We start from the raw sequence: 15866 nt of genomic DNA, 5'->3' as shown, positions 1-15866 counted from the left end.
TCATCTCTCCTATAACTTCACTCTGACAGCGGAGTGTGAAAGCTCACTGTCAGCCACACATGCACATCAGGCATTCTAAATGGCAAGAAAGAGAGAAAGAGAGCGAGAAAGTGGAAAAAAAGAGACTAAAAAAAGAAGAATAGTAAGCCATGGTTATAATAGATAACAATATTAATATTATGATCTAAAAAGTAAAATGCTGAATCAAAAACCTGTCAATTTCAGAGTTATACAGTTAAAGTTTTTTATTGCTATTATTATTTTTAATAAATCATGACTTATTGAAAATAAAAATCTAAACTGAAAAATATTAAATATTAAAATATACAAAAAATACAAAACACTAATTTATAAACATTTTAATTCAACATATATTAACAAATAATTTTTTAATGTTTTTTTTTTGTGTGTTTTTAAAAGAAGTCTCTTATACTCAACCATCTATTTTAATGTATTTTAAAATGTAATATGTTCCTGTGATGGCAATGCTGAATTTTCAGCAGCCATTAATGCAAACTTCAGTGTCACATTATCCTTCAGATATCATTCTAATTAGGGCTGGGTTTTGACACAAATTTCACAATTCGATTCGATTCTCATTCACAAGCTTGTGATTCGATTACCAATTCGATTCGATTCAATATCGATTATTTTGGATATATATCAGATACAGTACATGCCAAATTTTCTCAAGGAAAAAAATCTCTCAACTAATGCTGTAAAATATACATAAGAGTCAGTTTGCACTACATTACTATAATATTGAAGATTAAAATGGACTGATTTGTTAAAATTACACTTAATGAAGTTTTTAAAATAATAAAGTTACAATTACATAATAATATTCGCTTTTTTGAAATTTAAACATAATGGTGGCTGTCATAAAAACTTGATGGATTTATTCAAACATAAATTAAACATTGAAGAACAGTAAAATTTATAATGAATATGTTATATGGTGCATATATTTAGCAAAATGCCCCTCTCTACAGTTTATTTTCTAACTAATGAGTTTATGGTCACTGAATATGTTTTTTTGAGGTAAATGTGACGTTACGTGACATTGTACAAGCCGTTATATTGACGTCGTTGCACGGCTGAAACACTGATTGAGTAATTACACGAGACAGGATACAGACTGCAAAGTTGTACTCTTTCTTTTATCTTACCTTCGGATGTTTAGTCATGTTTATTTTGTGCTGAAACTGGTATTAATGCGGAGGAGATGATCAGTTCACGTGTGCTTTGCGCTGCTGCGTCTGTTGAACTGAGGCGCTACAGCGATCTGTCACTCCACATTAAACAGCGCCATAATACAATGGACAGAATTTGAAATCTGAGACTTTGTTTCATATTAAAAGTACCAAAGCACAATGCTTATTGCGATATATTGGATGGGAAGTGCCCTTCAATGTTCCGTCCATTAACTGAAAAAACGGCTAGACTAATCAATTCTTGGGATTTAAGAATCGACATCATTCCGTAAAAATGAGAATCGATTAATATCGAGATATCGATATTTTTTACTCAGCCCTAATTCTAATATGTCAAGTCAAGTCAAGTCACCTTTATTTATATAGCACTTTTAACAATACAGATTGTGTTAAAGCAGCTTTACAGTATCAAAATAGGAAAATAGTGTGTCAGTGCAAAAGGACAATAGTAAACACTCAATTTTCAGTTAAAGGCAGTTCATCATTGAATTCAGTTTTTCATTCTGAAAAAAAAGGACCAAGACAATTGATGAAGCACAACTTTCTTGGAGAAGATTACAGTTCTTTTAGGCGCTACGTGGAATTTTACTTATGTACAAAATTTAGTGCCAAACTTCTTAGTAAGCACACCCGTAGGTACAGAAAGAAGGAAAGAGGAGGATTACAAATTGCATTGCATAAATAATAAGTCACATTCAACCTGTACTTCTTCCAACACAACCAGCTGTATGTGTGAGTGTGTGTGTGTGTGTCTGGTGTGAAAAACAAGGGGCTCCATACTGCGCCGCTTCCAACAGCATCTGCCTCTCTTTTCTCCAAACTTCAGCAGCCACACCTCAGTATGAAAGTGTGTGTGTGTGTGCGGATGTGATGACAGCTGCTCTGCACAGTGTGTGTACTGCTAAACTCTCGTCCACCCCTGCTGACTGTCCATGCTGTGCAGGTATAGCAGCTCTCTCCTCTGTATGTCCTGCTGCCTCATTAGGCCCAAGCGACACACACACACAACAAAAATAATCCATTTGTTCAGCAAATGAGACTCTCATGTCTTCAAGTCCATATGAGATCGGAAACAGGTAGAAACAATTTAGTTAGTACTGTCCAATCACAGACCAGCTTGACATAATCAGTCAGATTCTTTCATACAACTTCTAGGCTGCAGCTATGTTCACAAAGTGTTTGAGTTTGACAACCAAACTGACATCTTTTTAAATTCATGAATGTGAATTTGAATCTAATTGGCCACACCCTACAGGAAACTGAACTGGAATTTGAAAGAGAATCTGTCTGTCTACATTTACATTTACATTTAGCAGACGCTTTTATCCAAAGCGACAATAAAAGCAGTCAAAACTAACAAAAGAGCAACATTTCTCAGAGAGTGGAGAGAAAGATGAAAACGAGTGTATGTTTGCTGGTAAGATGTGTTTGACAGTCTATCCACATGTCTATCTATTTGTCTATCCATCCATCCATCATTGCTTTTTTCTTTATTTCTGTGATTTTCAATTAATTTGAATACTATGTGCTTTCATTCAAATTCAAACTGCATCCAAATTCAATTCTGTATCCTGTATTCTGCTCCAGTTCCAATCCATTTCAAATTCAGGAACTAAACTGGAACTTAAAGGGGTCATATGATGCGATTTCAAGTTTTCCTTTCTCTTTGGAGTGTTACAAGCTGTTGTGAATAGATAAGATCTCTAAAGTTGCAAAGACTAAAGTCTCAAACCCAAAGAGATATTGATTATAAAAGTTAAGACTCGTCCACGCCCTCCTAAAACGCCTTGTTTAAACACGCCCCCACGTCTACATCACTGTGTGGGAAGATTTGCAAAACACCGGCCAAATGTTCACGCAAAGAAAGAAGGTGTAACTTTGATTCTCGCTGTAGTATTGTTGCCGCCACCGCCATGTCGTGGAGATGCTGTGTGTTTCGTTGTGAAAGCGAAACTACTTTGTTTGGCCTTCCAAAAGAGGACACAACTAGAAGATCAGTGGTTAAGTTGTATTTACAACACTGTTCCAGAACAGTTCAACCCAAATATTCAGATGTGTGCATTTTATGGAGGACTGTTTCCTGATCCTGGGAGAGTAGCCTACAATGCCGGTGTTCTGACAAATAATGCTGACTCACAGCCTGTAAGTATGCTTTCATATTTAAAGGATTTGCCACTGATGATTAAAACGTGAGTTTTGAGCAGTGTAGGGTAGCGCTTGTTGTTTGTCGTTTCTCAGATCACAAATGAAGACATGGTTTTATAGATGGGGGAAGTCGTGGCCTAATGGTTAGAGAGTCGGACTCGTAACCCAAAGGTTGCGGGTTTGAGTCTCATACCGGCAGGGATTGTAGGTGGGGGGGGGGAAATTACCGGGCTCTCCCCCACCTGGCAGGGATTGTAGGTGGGGGGAGTGAATGTACAGTGCTCTCTCCCACCTTCAATACCACGACTGAGGTGCCCTTGAGCAACCGAACCCCCAACTGCCCCCCGGGCGCCGCAGCATAAATGGCTGCCCACTGCTCCGGGTGTGTGTTCACGTTGTGTGTTCACTGCTGTGTGTGTGCACTTTGGATGGGATAAATGCAGAGCACTAATTCCAAGTATGGGTCACCATATTTGGCCACATGTCACATCACGTCACTTTTTATGTTTACACGGTGGGCGGGCATAGAGGAGAAACAATAATGTACAGTATGTGGAAAATAATGTGTTTTTGAACCTTAAACCGCATAAACACATTTCATTACACCAAATACACAAAATAATGTTCTTTTTTAGCAACGTCATATGACCGTTTAAAGGCATTCTTAATTCAATTCTGAATGGTGCACAACTTCCTATTAATGTTCACGTTTTAAAATGAAATATGCAAAAAACATATGGTGTTTGGTGTCTGCAAACGTTTTGGTCATGTGGCATATATGGTGTTAGTAATTTTGATTCTGACCAAACATTGACTGTTATCTCAGTATCTCTCTGCCTCTCACTCTCCGATTTTTTTTTTTATCTCTCTGTTTCTCTCTTGCTCACTTCATGAATATTTAGTGCTTTTCACTCAAACAAGACAATCATTAATTTCAAAGAATGCCCTTCATTCAATCAGCTCAGCTGGAAAGGGCACTGCCTGAGTGAAAACAAACAACAATACCACAAAACCACGCAGATATCATCGGCACCACTAGGTAAAGTAAATAATGTGTATCAACAAGGAAACCCATGAACATTTAGAATCAAAATCAGAAAGTGTAGAGCGATCCGGTGATAAATAGCCTAGATAACTGGAGAGATCTTTATTGCATCCCACAAAGACTTTGCCCTCTTGTCTTATCCAGCAGTGAACCAGACGGCCAAAAGAGGAAGAAAGGCCGGCTGCTAAAGAGCCGATGGCAATTATCATTCATCACATCATAACATATCCTTCACAATAATTAGTTCCGGGTCCTCTAATCGGATTGAACAAACTGCCTTCCAAAGGTGCTAATAAAATTTTGATCTCATATTGATCTGAAAAATGGGAGGGACAAATCTAACAGTTGTCTCATTAATATTAATTAAGTGGCCAGCAGTTTTACCTTATTTGCTGAAAGGCAGATGATGTTAAATAGGCTGTATTTTTCAGTCTTGCTTCTGTGATATTTCTAAAACACACTAGAGGAGAAAGACAATGGAGAGACAAAAAAAGGAAGGCTGAATGTAATTGAACAGAGATTTATATTTTTGTGAATTATATTAGTGTGAAGTATATGAATGTGCTGATGTTTGTAAAGATAGAGGTTAACTCGAGCAGGACTAATGGAGTCTAATTTCATTTGCATGGTTGAAAATGAATCTGCATGCTATACACTCACGCAGCCTTAATGTAAACGGAGACTAAGAAAGTTGGGTTTATCAACACATTTATCATCTAAACATTCTTATATGCACACACACATATTTATACATGCATTTATAAAAAGAGAGAGGGAGAGATAGTGGAGTAAACTGGATTATGCTCAAGAATAGTGTGCTCAGATTTGCAGTCAATTATGAGGGATTTAGACCATGCTATGTGAAATCATTCTGGTGGCTTGCTCCTAATATTACATCCAGAGAACGGGTAAGCTCCAGTCTTTTAGTGCCAAGCCCCTCTGATAATCAGGGCTGAACTCCCTCAGCAAAGGGAGCTGGGCTGTGGAAGCCCTGTTATGAGACAGCGTAGTCCTTGAGCCCAGTTCTAATTGATTAACTCATTACATACTTAGATCCAACAAATGTTAAGCTGCTATGTTCATGCCAGCACTGCACCAATTCTGTTCCAATGGTTCAACTAAGACTCAAACTAATGACTGACAATGTCTATTTAAGGTTGTGGGTCACTGATTGAACCTTTCATGATGGGGTGAATGACTGGCTGCTTATATGGTTGAAAGGTCAAAGAGCATTAAAATTCTATAATTGGGTTGTCAATATGAGCTTATATCTTAATATAGGAGCTCATACTGAGTTCTCTTATCAGTCTAAGTGAGACAACGTCCACGCACAAATATATTGGAACAAGGCTGATGATTATCTACTGCAATGACAAGGAATAAATACAGACCAGAACCAGGTCAAGATCAAAGACCTTTTTAATTTCTTGAGATTCTTGAGTCAAAAAAGAGCAGTCTGTATTTCATAAAACTGAATGCCTGAGAAATGCATAGGCATGCACAAAAGTCTTGATAGTTAAATTCTACACTAAAATTTGCTCCTTGATTCTGTCAGTTGGCAGACAAACAAATAGTCAGACTCCAAACACTTGTCATTGGTTAAACCTAAAGTAATATTTCACCCAAAAATGTAAATTCTCTCATATACTCACCATGTTGTTCCAAAACTAAATGCCATTCTTTTACAATATTTTGAAGAATGCTGTTAACCAAACAGTTTTGGTTACCACTGACTTCCATTATATGGACAAAAAAACTGAGACATTTCTCAAAATATCTTCTGAGGAAAGAAAGTCATACAGGGATGGTATGTTGGTGAATAAATAATGACAGAATTTTCATTCACTTAAAGGGCTGATGGTTTGGTTGGTTATCATGGCCATCTCCATTAATGGCCATGCAAAAGATGAAGTGCATCCTGACTTTGTAACAAGCAACACTTAAATCTGAAATATTTAATTACATTATGTTTTTACCAGTTGTTTGGAAGGCTCTTAAAAGCGTGAAACTGAGTTTTTTAGCTGCCTTCGACATCACAGCTCAAGATAATTGCCATGGGACTGAAGGCATCATGATGTCATCATGATTTCCTGTGGCTCCTGAGTGATTAGTCACACTGCATTCACAGCTCTGGACTCAATAAATTCAGAGTAAGTTCCATTAGCAAAGATAGAGAAGTCGTGTACTTTCAGAGAGTCTTGCACCAGCTGGAAAACTGCCACTGCGATGTCTAGGAATGCTAATGGATAACTTTCTCCAGTTATTACAGACTCCCTTGACTCAAACGAATAAAGCAATGTTAATTAATGCCATAAAGCCACACATTTGACACTTTTCTAGGAAATCAACCTACAAATGGCTTACTTGGAGTTGTCTCTACACATTAAACTGAACACGGAAAAGATATTTCACTATCAAAAAAATTACACACGTCAACTTTAACAAAGTCCGTTGACTAACTGTACAAAACAGTGAGCAGAAAAACTCACGAAAAGTGCCATTGAGTATGCCATTTCATAGTCATGAGTGGTTAGGAGTCTGGGACTATGAGATCCAAATGAGGCTCTAGATATGACAATAAGCCTGCACACACACTCATGCAAACAAAGACAGGTGGGGATTGCTTATAGAAATTTTTAATGAAATGACCACTGAGAGACATTTTACCCGATGACAAAAAATGATTCTGTAATTTGCTGTCAGGTTGTCAAGAGACCAGCAGAAAATAGCAAATTATCTCAGTGGTCCAGCTTCTTGTTTAAAAAAGAAGAAAGACAGAGAGAGAAAGAGAGGATGTAAGCGAGCAGAGAAAGCGAGAGTGAGAAATACAGTTAGAGAGAGAGAGACAGGGAAGACAGTATAGAGGAGATGGAGGAGGAGGCCATTAAGCGCCTCTCCAGCTGCTTTGTTTGCAGTTTATACTGCACTTTATTTCTACCATAAACAAGCACATGAGCCTAGCGCATCTTGAGCACCTCTATATATTACCCACAATGCCCTGTGGGGCGGGAGAGTGTGGCACTGAGGGAGACAGGGGAAGGAACATTATGCAGATTCTATTATTCTTTGTCTGCGTCTCATGACACCACTGATCCAGTACCTTATCCCAGTAGCTTTCTCCAGTCCTACCAGCAACTCCATGATGCATTCCTCCTAACCGCTGCAGCTGCACACTTCACCATATACCAGCACTGTGAACAAAGAGGAGAGAAGCTCATTAATAAACATTTAGGAGTCATATCATCATTTTTAAAAGCATTTGAGCTTTATTTCCCAGAGGTTCTATTTTAATGTTAGGATGTACAAAATAGTAGTTTTTAACAAAAGTTTTACGTGACCCTTAAAATCAAATGGGTAGATTTTTGCTATTGCGCAATAACTCTGAAATAGGCATGAAACAAGCACTAAAAGCACTCAAGTCTCCATGTAAATAATTTTTTGTCCTAGCTGTGAGCTCAACAAGCAATAGGGTATATTGTGTCAATCTTTTCAACATTGTGGTGGGAAGACCAGACCACTTACAAAATAAATATCTCAAAAATATGATGCTATTATTCAAAAACTTTGGGTCAGTAAGTTTCCACAAAATACTAAGCAATACAACTGTTCTCAACATTGAAAATAATAAGATTTTTTCTTGAGCACCAAATCAGCATATTAGAATGATCATGTGACACTGAAGATCAGAGAAATGGCTGCTGAAATTTCAGCTTAGCCAACACAGGAATAAATAACATAAATATATATATATATATATATACATATACTGTATACATACACATTTTTATTCTTTATATATACATATATATATATATACATATATATATTAGGGGTGAAACGATACACGTAATCGTATTGAACCGTTCTGTACGAGGCTTTCGGTTCGGTACGCATTACAAACCAAATGATTCGATTCGTTGGACTAATCCTATTACATTTGGAAAATAAAACAGCTTGAAGTGTGTGAAATATAATGTTCTCAGTGCCACTGTGCTCAACAAGGCAGCCCAAACGACGTAAAAGGCAACATGCTGTCTGCCCAGCGATAACCTCCCCTTGCTGGGCTGCGTCGAAAGACGATGATCTTGTGTCGACGGTAGCCAGCGATATTGTCAAAAACATCAACTTTTGGCATTATTAAGATATTTGGCATTTACAAGTAATGTAGGCCTGATACATTCTTATTTTTATTAGGCCTATTATTATTATTATTATGAAGTTACTTTTATTATGAAACTATAATTACAATTAATTTGCCCCGCAATAATTACCAAATAACTTGCGTGCGTGAATTATAGGCCTACAATTAAAATATTAACACTGCAGTCATCAATAAAAATCAATGAAATAAGAAGCTTTAGCCTATTTCAAGCTTTCAAAAACTTCCTGTTTAACACGAAATATGTTTCTTCTCATTTTTTCACTATGTAATATTAGAAATATTAAGGGAGTAAATGAAAACAGATAGCCATATACCGTTATCAGCATATGTTAAAGTAGATTCGTCTCTCGTCGTCCCTGAGAGAATATGCAGTGTCAGATGCAGAAAGCTCCGTCATTACTCCGTCATTCCATTTTTACTTTCACTTTCTGCATAGTGAATTGATTGAGATTAAAACGTTCATCGGCATAACCTTTGCCCAAAGTTTGCACGTTGCTTGTGTGTGATATCCATTGGCTCACCTTCATGGTTTTAAACAGGAATATTTCCAACAATGCGACGTAACCAATTACCACCGTACCGAACTGAACCGTGACACCACTGTGTGTCAAATCGAACCGTGAATTTTGTGAACCATTACTGACCAAATACTTATTTTACCGAGGAATTTACCAATTAATTCTTTAAAAATCCTACAATGTTACATTTTGTCTCTCATAGTTGAGGTATACCTATGATGAAAATTACAGGCCTCTCTCATCTTTTTAAGTGGGAGAACTTGCACAATTGGTGGCTGACTAAATACTTTTTTGCCCCACTGTATATATGAAGAGTTTATTTGCAAAAACAGATAAGTATTTTCAAAAATCATGTTTTTTATGTAGGGTTTCAGAGTGACAATTTAAGATTCGATCAAGAACAACCAAGAACAACCCAAAGAGCCGAATTCCACAAAGGGGCCCAAGACAACAGGATGTTCATAAATCAGATCCTAGCGCCAGCTAGTCTGAAGCAAGCCTAACTAACCAATTCTTTCACAGAACAGCTTGCAACATTAAACAAAAGAACACTTATTGACAACGCAGAAGGGAGATTGTCAAATTTGGGGCAAGTAACCAAGATTAATGGTCAAAGACACAGCATATCATGACCATCACATGAGGAAAATCATAAGTAGAAACTGCGGTGGGTGGTTTCCCCCACCTAGAAGACAAAGACCAGACTGAGATTCCTTATGAGACCTTTTAACCTCTGGTCTTCACAGAACATGTCCTTATGTTCACAGAATGGCACAGAAAGTCTTTTACAGATGTAGATGCACCAAAATGAACTCAAAAAGACTTATAAATGAATATCAGTCCATTGCTTAACTCCATATCATGTATGTAACCCACACATTTGACTATCATGTTCTAATCACTTATTGTGTATGTATTTTTAATAACTATTGAATAGCTTAAGGGTTCATATTCATGTTTAGTATGTATGAGTTTGAAAATTCATGCTTTAAACGTTTCTATAAATCAATACTTTGTAAAATATATTATATTCTGGTTCTAGAAATCATGTCCAAATTATACATGTTGATGTATGTATTGGGAGGAGAAACATCGCAACACCCCGAGCTATAATTGGTCAAGACACCATTTGGGATGTGTCCAACAGCCCAGTTTAAATACTCAGGACACCATCAAATTATGCTTCTAGCTTTTAGTCATGCTTTTAGATTGCTTTTAGTTTTTTCCTTGCCTTTTTGCCACTGCTTTTTAGTGCTCTTTTAGCGTGCTCTGGCTTACACGCCAGCAGCTCCTCTAAAACCATGAGGAGAAAACCCATCTAGTCTCGTTACTTCTATTCCTCTACTTTAATTTATTTTATTTTCCGTTGAGAGTTTCATGTTCTGAGTTAAGTTTTGCCGCAACTCTGTGTCTCCGAGTTCACCTCGAGTCTGTGACCGCTTCAAAACTTCAACCAGCCCACAACTCCGCATCTTCAGCCAATGCCCAGCCACTGGCTTCCCAAGACAAATGAATGAATACTGAACTTCCAGCTAATCAGCAACCTCGGGAAACCCCCTTCTCTGCAATGACACAACAAAGGGAACTCCCCCTACACAGGCAAGGCAAGTACCTCCGGATTCAAGCTGAACTGGTGCATTTAATATAAATTTTAACCTCATTGAGGAACTCAATTCGAGGGTTAATTAAGTGATTGATGGTTGTTCAGGTCTATGCAATTGCACATATTGCTGTAAACTTGGGATTTCACATTTTCATTCTCTTAAACTCATTCTTTCCTCACTTTCTCTCTTCCTGCAACTTGTGTGAATGTGTGAGTGCGTGTGTTTATCTGTTAGACTAGTTTATATGTCTTCGATTTAGCTAATAAAGCCTTATTTATATTGAAAAGAGAAGTATCTTGTGTTTTGTGCTTACAAGTTAATGTCTTAAACTGCCGATCTTGTTACTGTGCTAAAAAATAGTGTTTTCACTATACTTTGGATATTAATATCCATTGCAGAATTGATGTTATATGGCTCGTTCAATGAATCGCAGGCCGACTCAGTGATCAGCCGTAAAACAGTGATTCTGTCCAAATTCCCTATAAAATCATAAATGATTCTCTTTGAGCTAAATTGACCTGTTGCCCTTACATTTATTATGTTATCATGTTTTTATTGTGTTAGTTACCTGTATTTTTAGTTTTTTTTTTACCTAATCAAAATAACCCAACTGCGGTTTGATTGAGATTAATTGGAACGCACAATGAAAAAACATGATTTTTTAAAAATTATCTGTTTTTGCAAATTAACCACTTTTATACTCTTCATATATATACATACATACATACATATATATATATTTAAATATATAAGTATCACAATATTGCTGTTTTACTGATGATCAAATAAACAACCCTGGTGAAAATAAGCATTAAAAAATAAATCTTATGGACCCCAAACTTTCAAACAGTAGCAACAATCTTCTGTGAAACACAAAAGAAGATAGTTTGAAGAATATTTTAAAGTTTTTGTCCATACATTTAAAATCAATAAGGTGCCAAAACACCAATGACCCTACCTTCATGAAAAAAAAAAAAAAAATTCCAAAAAATTTTTTTTGAAATATTTTTTGTGTTTAGCAGAATAAAACCATAGAGGTCTGGAACAACATGAAGGTGAATAAAAAAAATATTATTTACATTTTTGGGTGGTCTATCTCTTTAAACATTTTTGTATGTGAAAGGAGTAGAAATGTCTGCAAAATTCATAATAATGTCAAACTCTTACTTACACATATATGGTTTGCTGTGGAGTTTAATACAGTCTGAAGTCTTTTTCAAATCAGAAGTAACCTTCTAAAGGCTAATTTTATTTATTTGTATCTTTCATTAAACAGTCACCGCAAAAGTACATCCATGCAACAATTTACTCATATATATATTGTATATTTGCGTAAACACGTATATTTGCTTTATGTTGAGCATGTTAAGATAGAGAGGAGGTGGATTTTGCTGAGGAAGCAGTGGATTGCTTCAGGCGTGGTCATTGAGCTATGCTTGTGGGCGATGGTTGTTTCAGTAAACACTCTGCGGGGCCAGTGTTTGATCATCTGTGTAGTCAGTGTGGTCTAATTGTTTTGCAAAGCATGCTAATTGCTTCTCATCCAGTCTCTTTAAATGTCAGCGCTCCCTGTAGTTACAATGTGATTCACCGGCCCTTGAAATGGCTGAATGATTCAAAGTGGAGAGGAAGGGACAGAGAAAACGGGTAGAGGACTGAATGGCAGGGTCGGAGTGTTTGTTTGGAATGGCTCCACCAAGCTTTACCCACCAGAGTGACCTCACTGGTCAGCAGCGCTGATTCTGAACACCCTGCCCCTCAGGTCTCTGGGAAGGTCAGTACACCATACCAGCCACGGGCCAGAAGAAGCATTTATCTGTAAATAGACAGACAGTGCCGCCAAAACACCCGCGCTAGGTCAAGCACTAAACGACCTGCGCTTTTGAGTGTTTGAGATGATTTGCTTGTGTACTAATGCATGAGATTTAGAACCTGAGGCTGACTGTGAACTAAATCATATTACAAAGCCCTGATGACATTTTAATTACCGCGATTTAACACACGACATGGAAATATTGTCATAGAAATCAGGCGAGTACATCACTGTTCAGGAAATCAATGGAAATTTGAACATTATCCTGAATGCTAAAAATCTCCTCTTCTGTCCACAATAAGTCACTTAATGCCACACGCTGCTTGATCCAAACCAGAGTTTGCTATATACTTTTGGGTCTGAACTGCAGTACATCAACGTAAGTACAATTGGTTGAACTGGCAGCGGCTGTATACCACTGTAGCTGGGTAACAATTTAGGATGAGATGATGCCGGCTTCACTGTTTTATTCATGTTTCTGTCACGTTGAATTTAGCACTAAAAACTTCACATGCACAGAACAGCACTTGTGTTTGTCTGTCCCAGATGCAGTGTAGGAGAGCCAAATAATGCAAAAATCAAGGCAATTTACTCAGAGACAAGAAGCTATGAGAAATGCACTACACTATGCATTAAAGCAAATGGCAGTAACTATGCTATGAAAAAAAGTTTATGATTGAATTTGGATTGAGGCCACAAGGAGGTCTGCAGAAAATATAAAAAAGATCATAAAATGCTAATAAGAATACAATTAATAACAAAAAATTAAATTTATACAATTTATAAAGTAAAAAAATAAAAATATGTAGCTACTATGTTTTGCCTTTATATTATATTATAGTATGTGAGACCAGAGCATGCAAAGATGCAATTTTTATATTAAAGGGATCATATGATGCAAATCATATGATATGACATTTTTTATGGAGGACTGTTTCCTGATCCTGGAAGAGTAGACTAAAATGCCGGCTGTTCTGACTCAGACTGTAAGTACGTTTTCATATTTAAAGGATTTGCCACTGATGATTCAAACCTGAGTATTGAGCAGTGTAGAGTAGAGCTTGTTGTTCATCATTTCTCCAATCACAAATGCAGACATGGTTTTATGTTTACGAGGCGCAATGTAACGCAACACGTAAAAAGACAGTATAAGTCATTATAATCTGTAATTATGTCCCCACTGGATGCAACAAATGCCTCGTTTATAATGGGTTTTAATGTTTTTGTCTTGTCGCTCCGGCTGGGACACGCATCACAGTATGGTAAGGGGCGTAACATTTACGTCACACGTTTGAGGTATTCAGCCAATCACAGTGCACTGGATAGCTGGCTAATAAGAGCACACCTCACTTTTCAGACCAATGAGCTTTGTAAAAATCGGCGCGTTTCAGAAAGGCGGGGCATAGAGGAGAAACAATAATGTACAGTATGTGGAAAATAATGTGTTTTTTGAACTTTAAACCGCATAAACACATTTCATTACACCAAATACACTAAATAATGTTATTTTTAGCAACATCATATGACCCCTTTAATATTAATGGTTCACTTATCTGCACATCTGATTTTGAAAAACTTTCATACCAAACCACACAAACTCAACTGTGATGTAAAATGAGCTTGGGCCCGTACCAAAAGCAAGCACCCTAAATCAGAATAATATTTACTGAAACATGTAGTTGTATGTTCAGCATTAAAGGGATAGTTCACCCAAAAATTTCACCCCTAAAATTCTGTCATTATTTACTCACCCTCATGTCGTTCTAAACACGTAAGACCTACGTTCATCTTCGGAACACAAATTAAGATATTTTTGATGGAATCTGAGAGCTCTCTGACCCTCCCATAGACAGCAAGGGTCCTTACACGATCAAGGTCCAGAAATGTAGCAAGGACATCGGTAAAATAATCCATGTGACATCAGGAGTTCAACCATAATTTTACGAAGCTATGAGAATACTTTGAGTCCAAAAGAAAAAAAAAACGACTTTATTCAACAATTCGTCTCCTCCGCATTACCCTAGCACCATTTTGGAGAGTATCTACTGAATGTAAATTGTGTAAAAATGTAAAATTACAGTTGAACCCCTGATGTCACATGGATTATTTTACCAATGTCCTTACTATGTTTCTGGGCCTTGATAGTGTAAGGACCCTTGCTGTCTATGGGAGGGTCAGAGAGCTCTCAGATTCCATCAAAAATATCTTAATTTGTGTTCCGAAGATGAAAGGAGGTCTTACGGGTTTGGAACAACATGAGGGTGAGTAATTAATGACAACATTTAAATTTTTGGGTGAACTATCCCTTTAAATATGGTCACATTTCTCCCTAGTCATAACACCCCAGGTTTGTTTGAGCCTGTTTGAGACAAGGAACCTGTTGCGATTCCAGCCTACAGGGTGACAGCGGGTGCTCACACAAGGAGACAGGATCTCTAACTGATTTCCCCACTGTTCTCACTAGGCCTCAGGCTCGGCTTTCTTTGTCCTACTCCTCCGCCCTACTCTGAACACCAAAGGCAGGTGTGTCTGGTTCTAACCTCATGCTGTGTTGAACAGAACCCTTGAGAAGGAAGCAGGTGGTCTGGCGTGTATACATGTGTTTGTGTGTTAGTAGCTTGAATTTCCCATTGCTCTGCTGGCTCAGATAGCCTATGTAATGATTTCTCTGCTTCTGCAACAAGACCTGAGGGACGTGTTCTGTAGCTTTTAAACACACAGCAAACACTACAGAAATGGCACAGCGATGGCTCTTAAAACCTTTATTTACTCTATAATAGCCTGTTACACATTCCCAGCCACTGACTGGTGGTCTTTTTCAATCCACAAGAGTGATAAAAGTGAATATATTTGGCTTACTGTCGGCAATGTGAGGATTGAACATGAGACCTGGCTTGTGCTGTAACTTTCCTACAAAACTAACTGAAGCTGATTATTATATGACAGAACTTTGGATGGAGGAGGGTAGAAATGTGTAACTACATACTTTAAAAATCCATTTTGGCTATCCAAACAATTAGACAACTATTCACTCAATACAACGAAGCACACAGCGTCTTCAGGACATGGCGGCAGCGGCAACAATACTACAGCGAGAATAAAAGTTACACCTTCTTTCTTTGCGTGAACATTTGGGCGGCGTTATACAAATCTTCCCACATAGTGAGGTAGATATGTGGGGGCGTGTTCGAATGAGCCGTTTTAGGTAGGCGTGGCTGACTCTTTAACTTTTATAAAGAATATCTCTTTGGATTTGAGACTTTAGTCTTTGCAAATTTACAGATCTTCTTTATGCACCAAGAGCTTGTAACACTCCAAAGAGAAAGGAAAAAATTAAATTGCATCATATGACCCCTTTAAATTTA

The sequence above is a fragment of the Sinocyclocheilus grahami genome, unplaced genomic scaffold, assembly GCF_001515645.1.
Source record: "Sinocyclocheilus grahami isolate Dianchi unplaced genomic scaffold, SAMN03320097.WGS_v1.1 scaffold377.1, whole genome shotgun sequence".
Lineage (NCBI taxonomy): Eukaryota > Metazoa > Chordata > Actinopteri > Cypriniformes > Cyprinidae > Sinocyclocheilus > Sinocyclocheilus grahami.
This window is presented reverse-complemented; position numbering follows the sequence as displayed.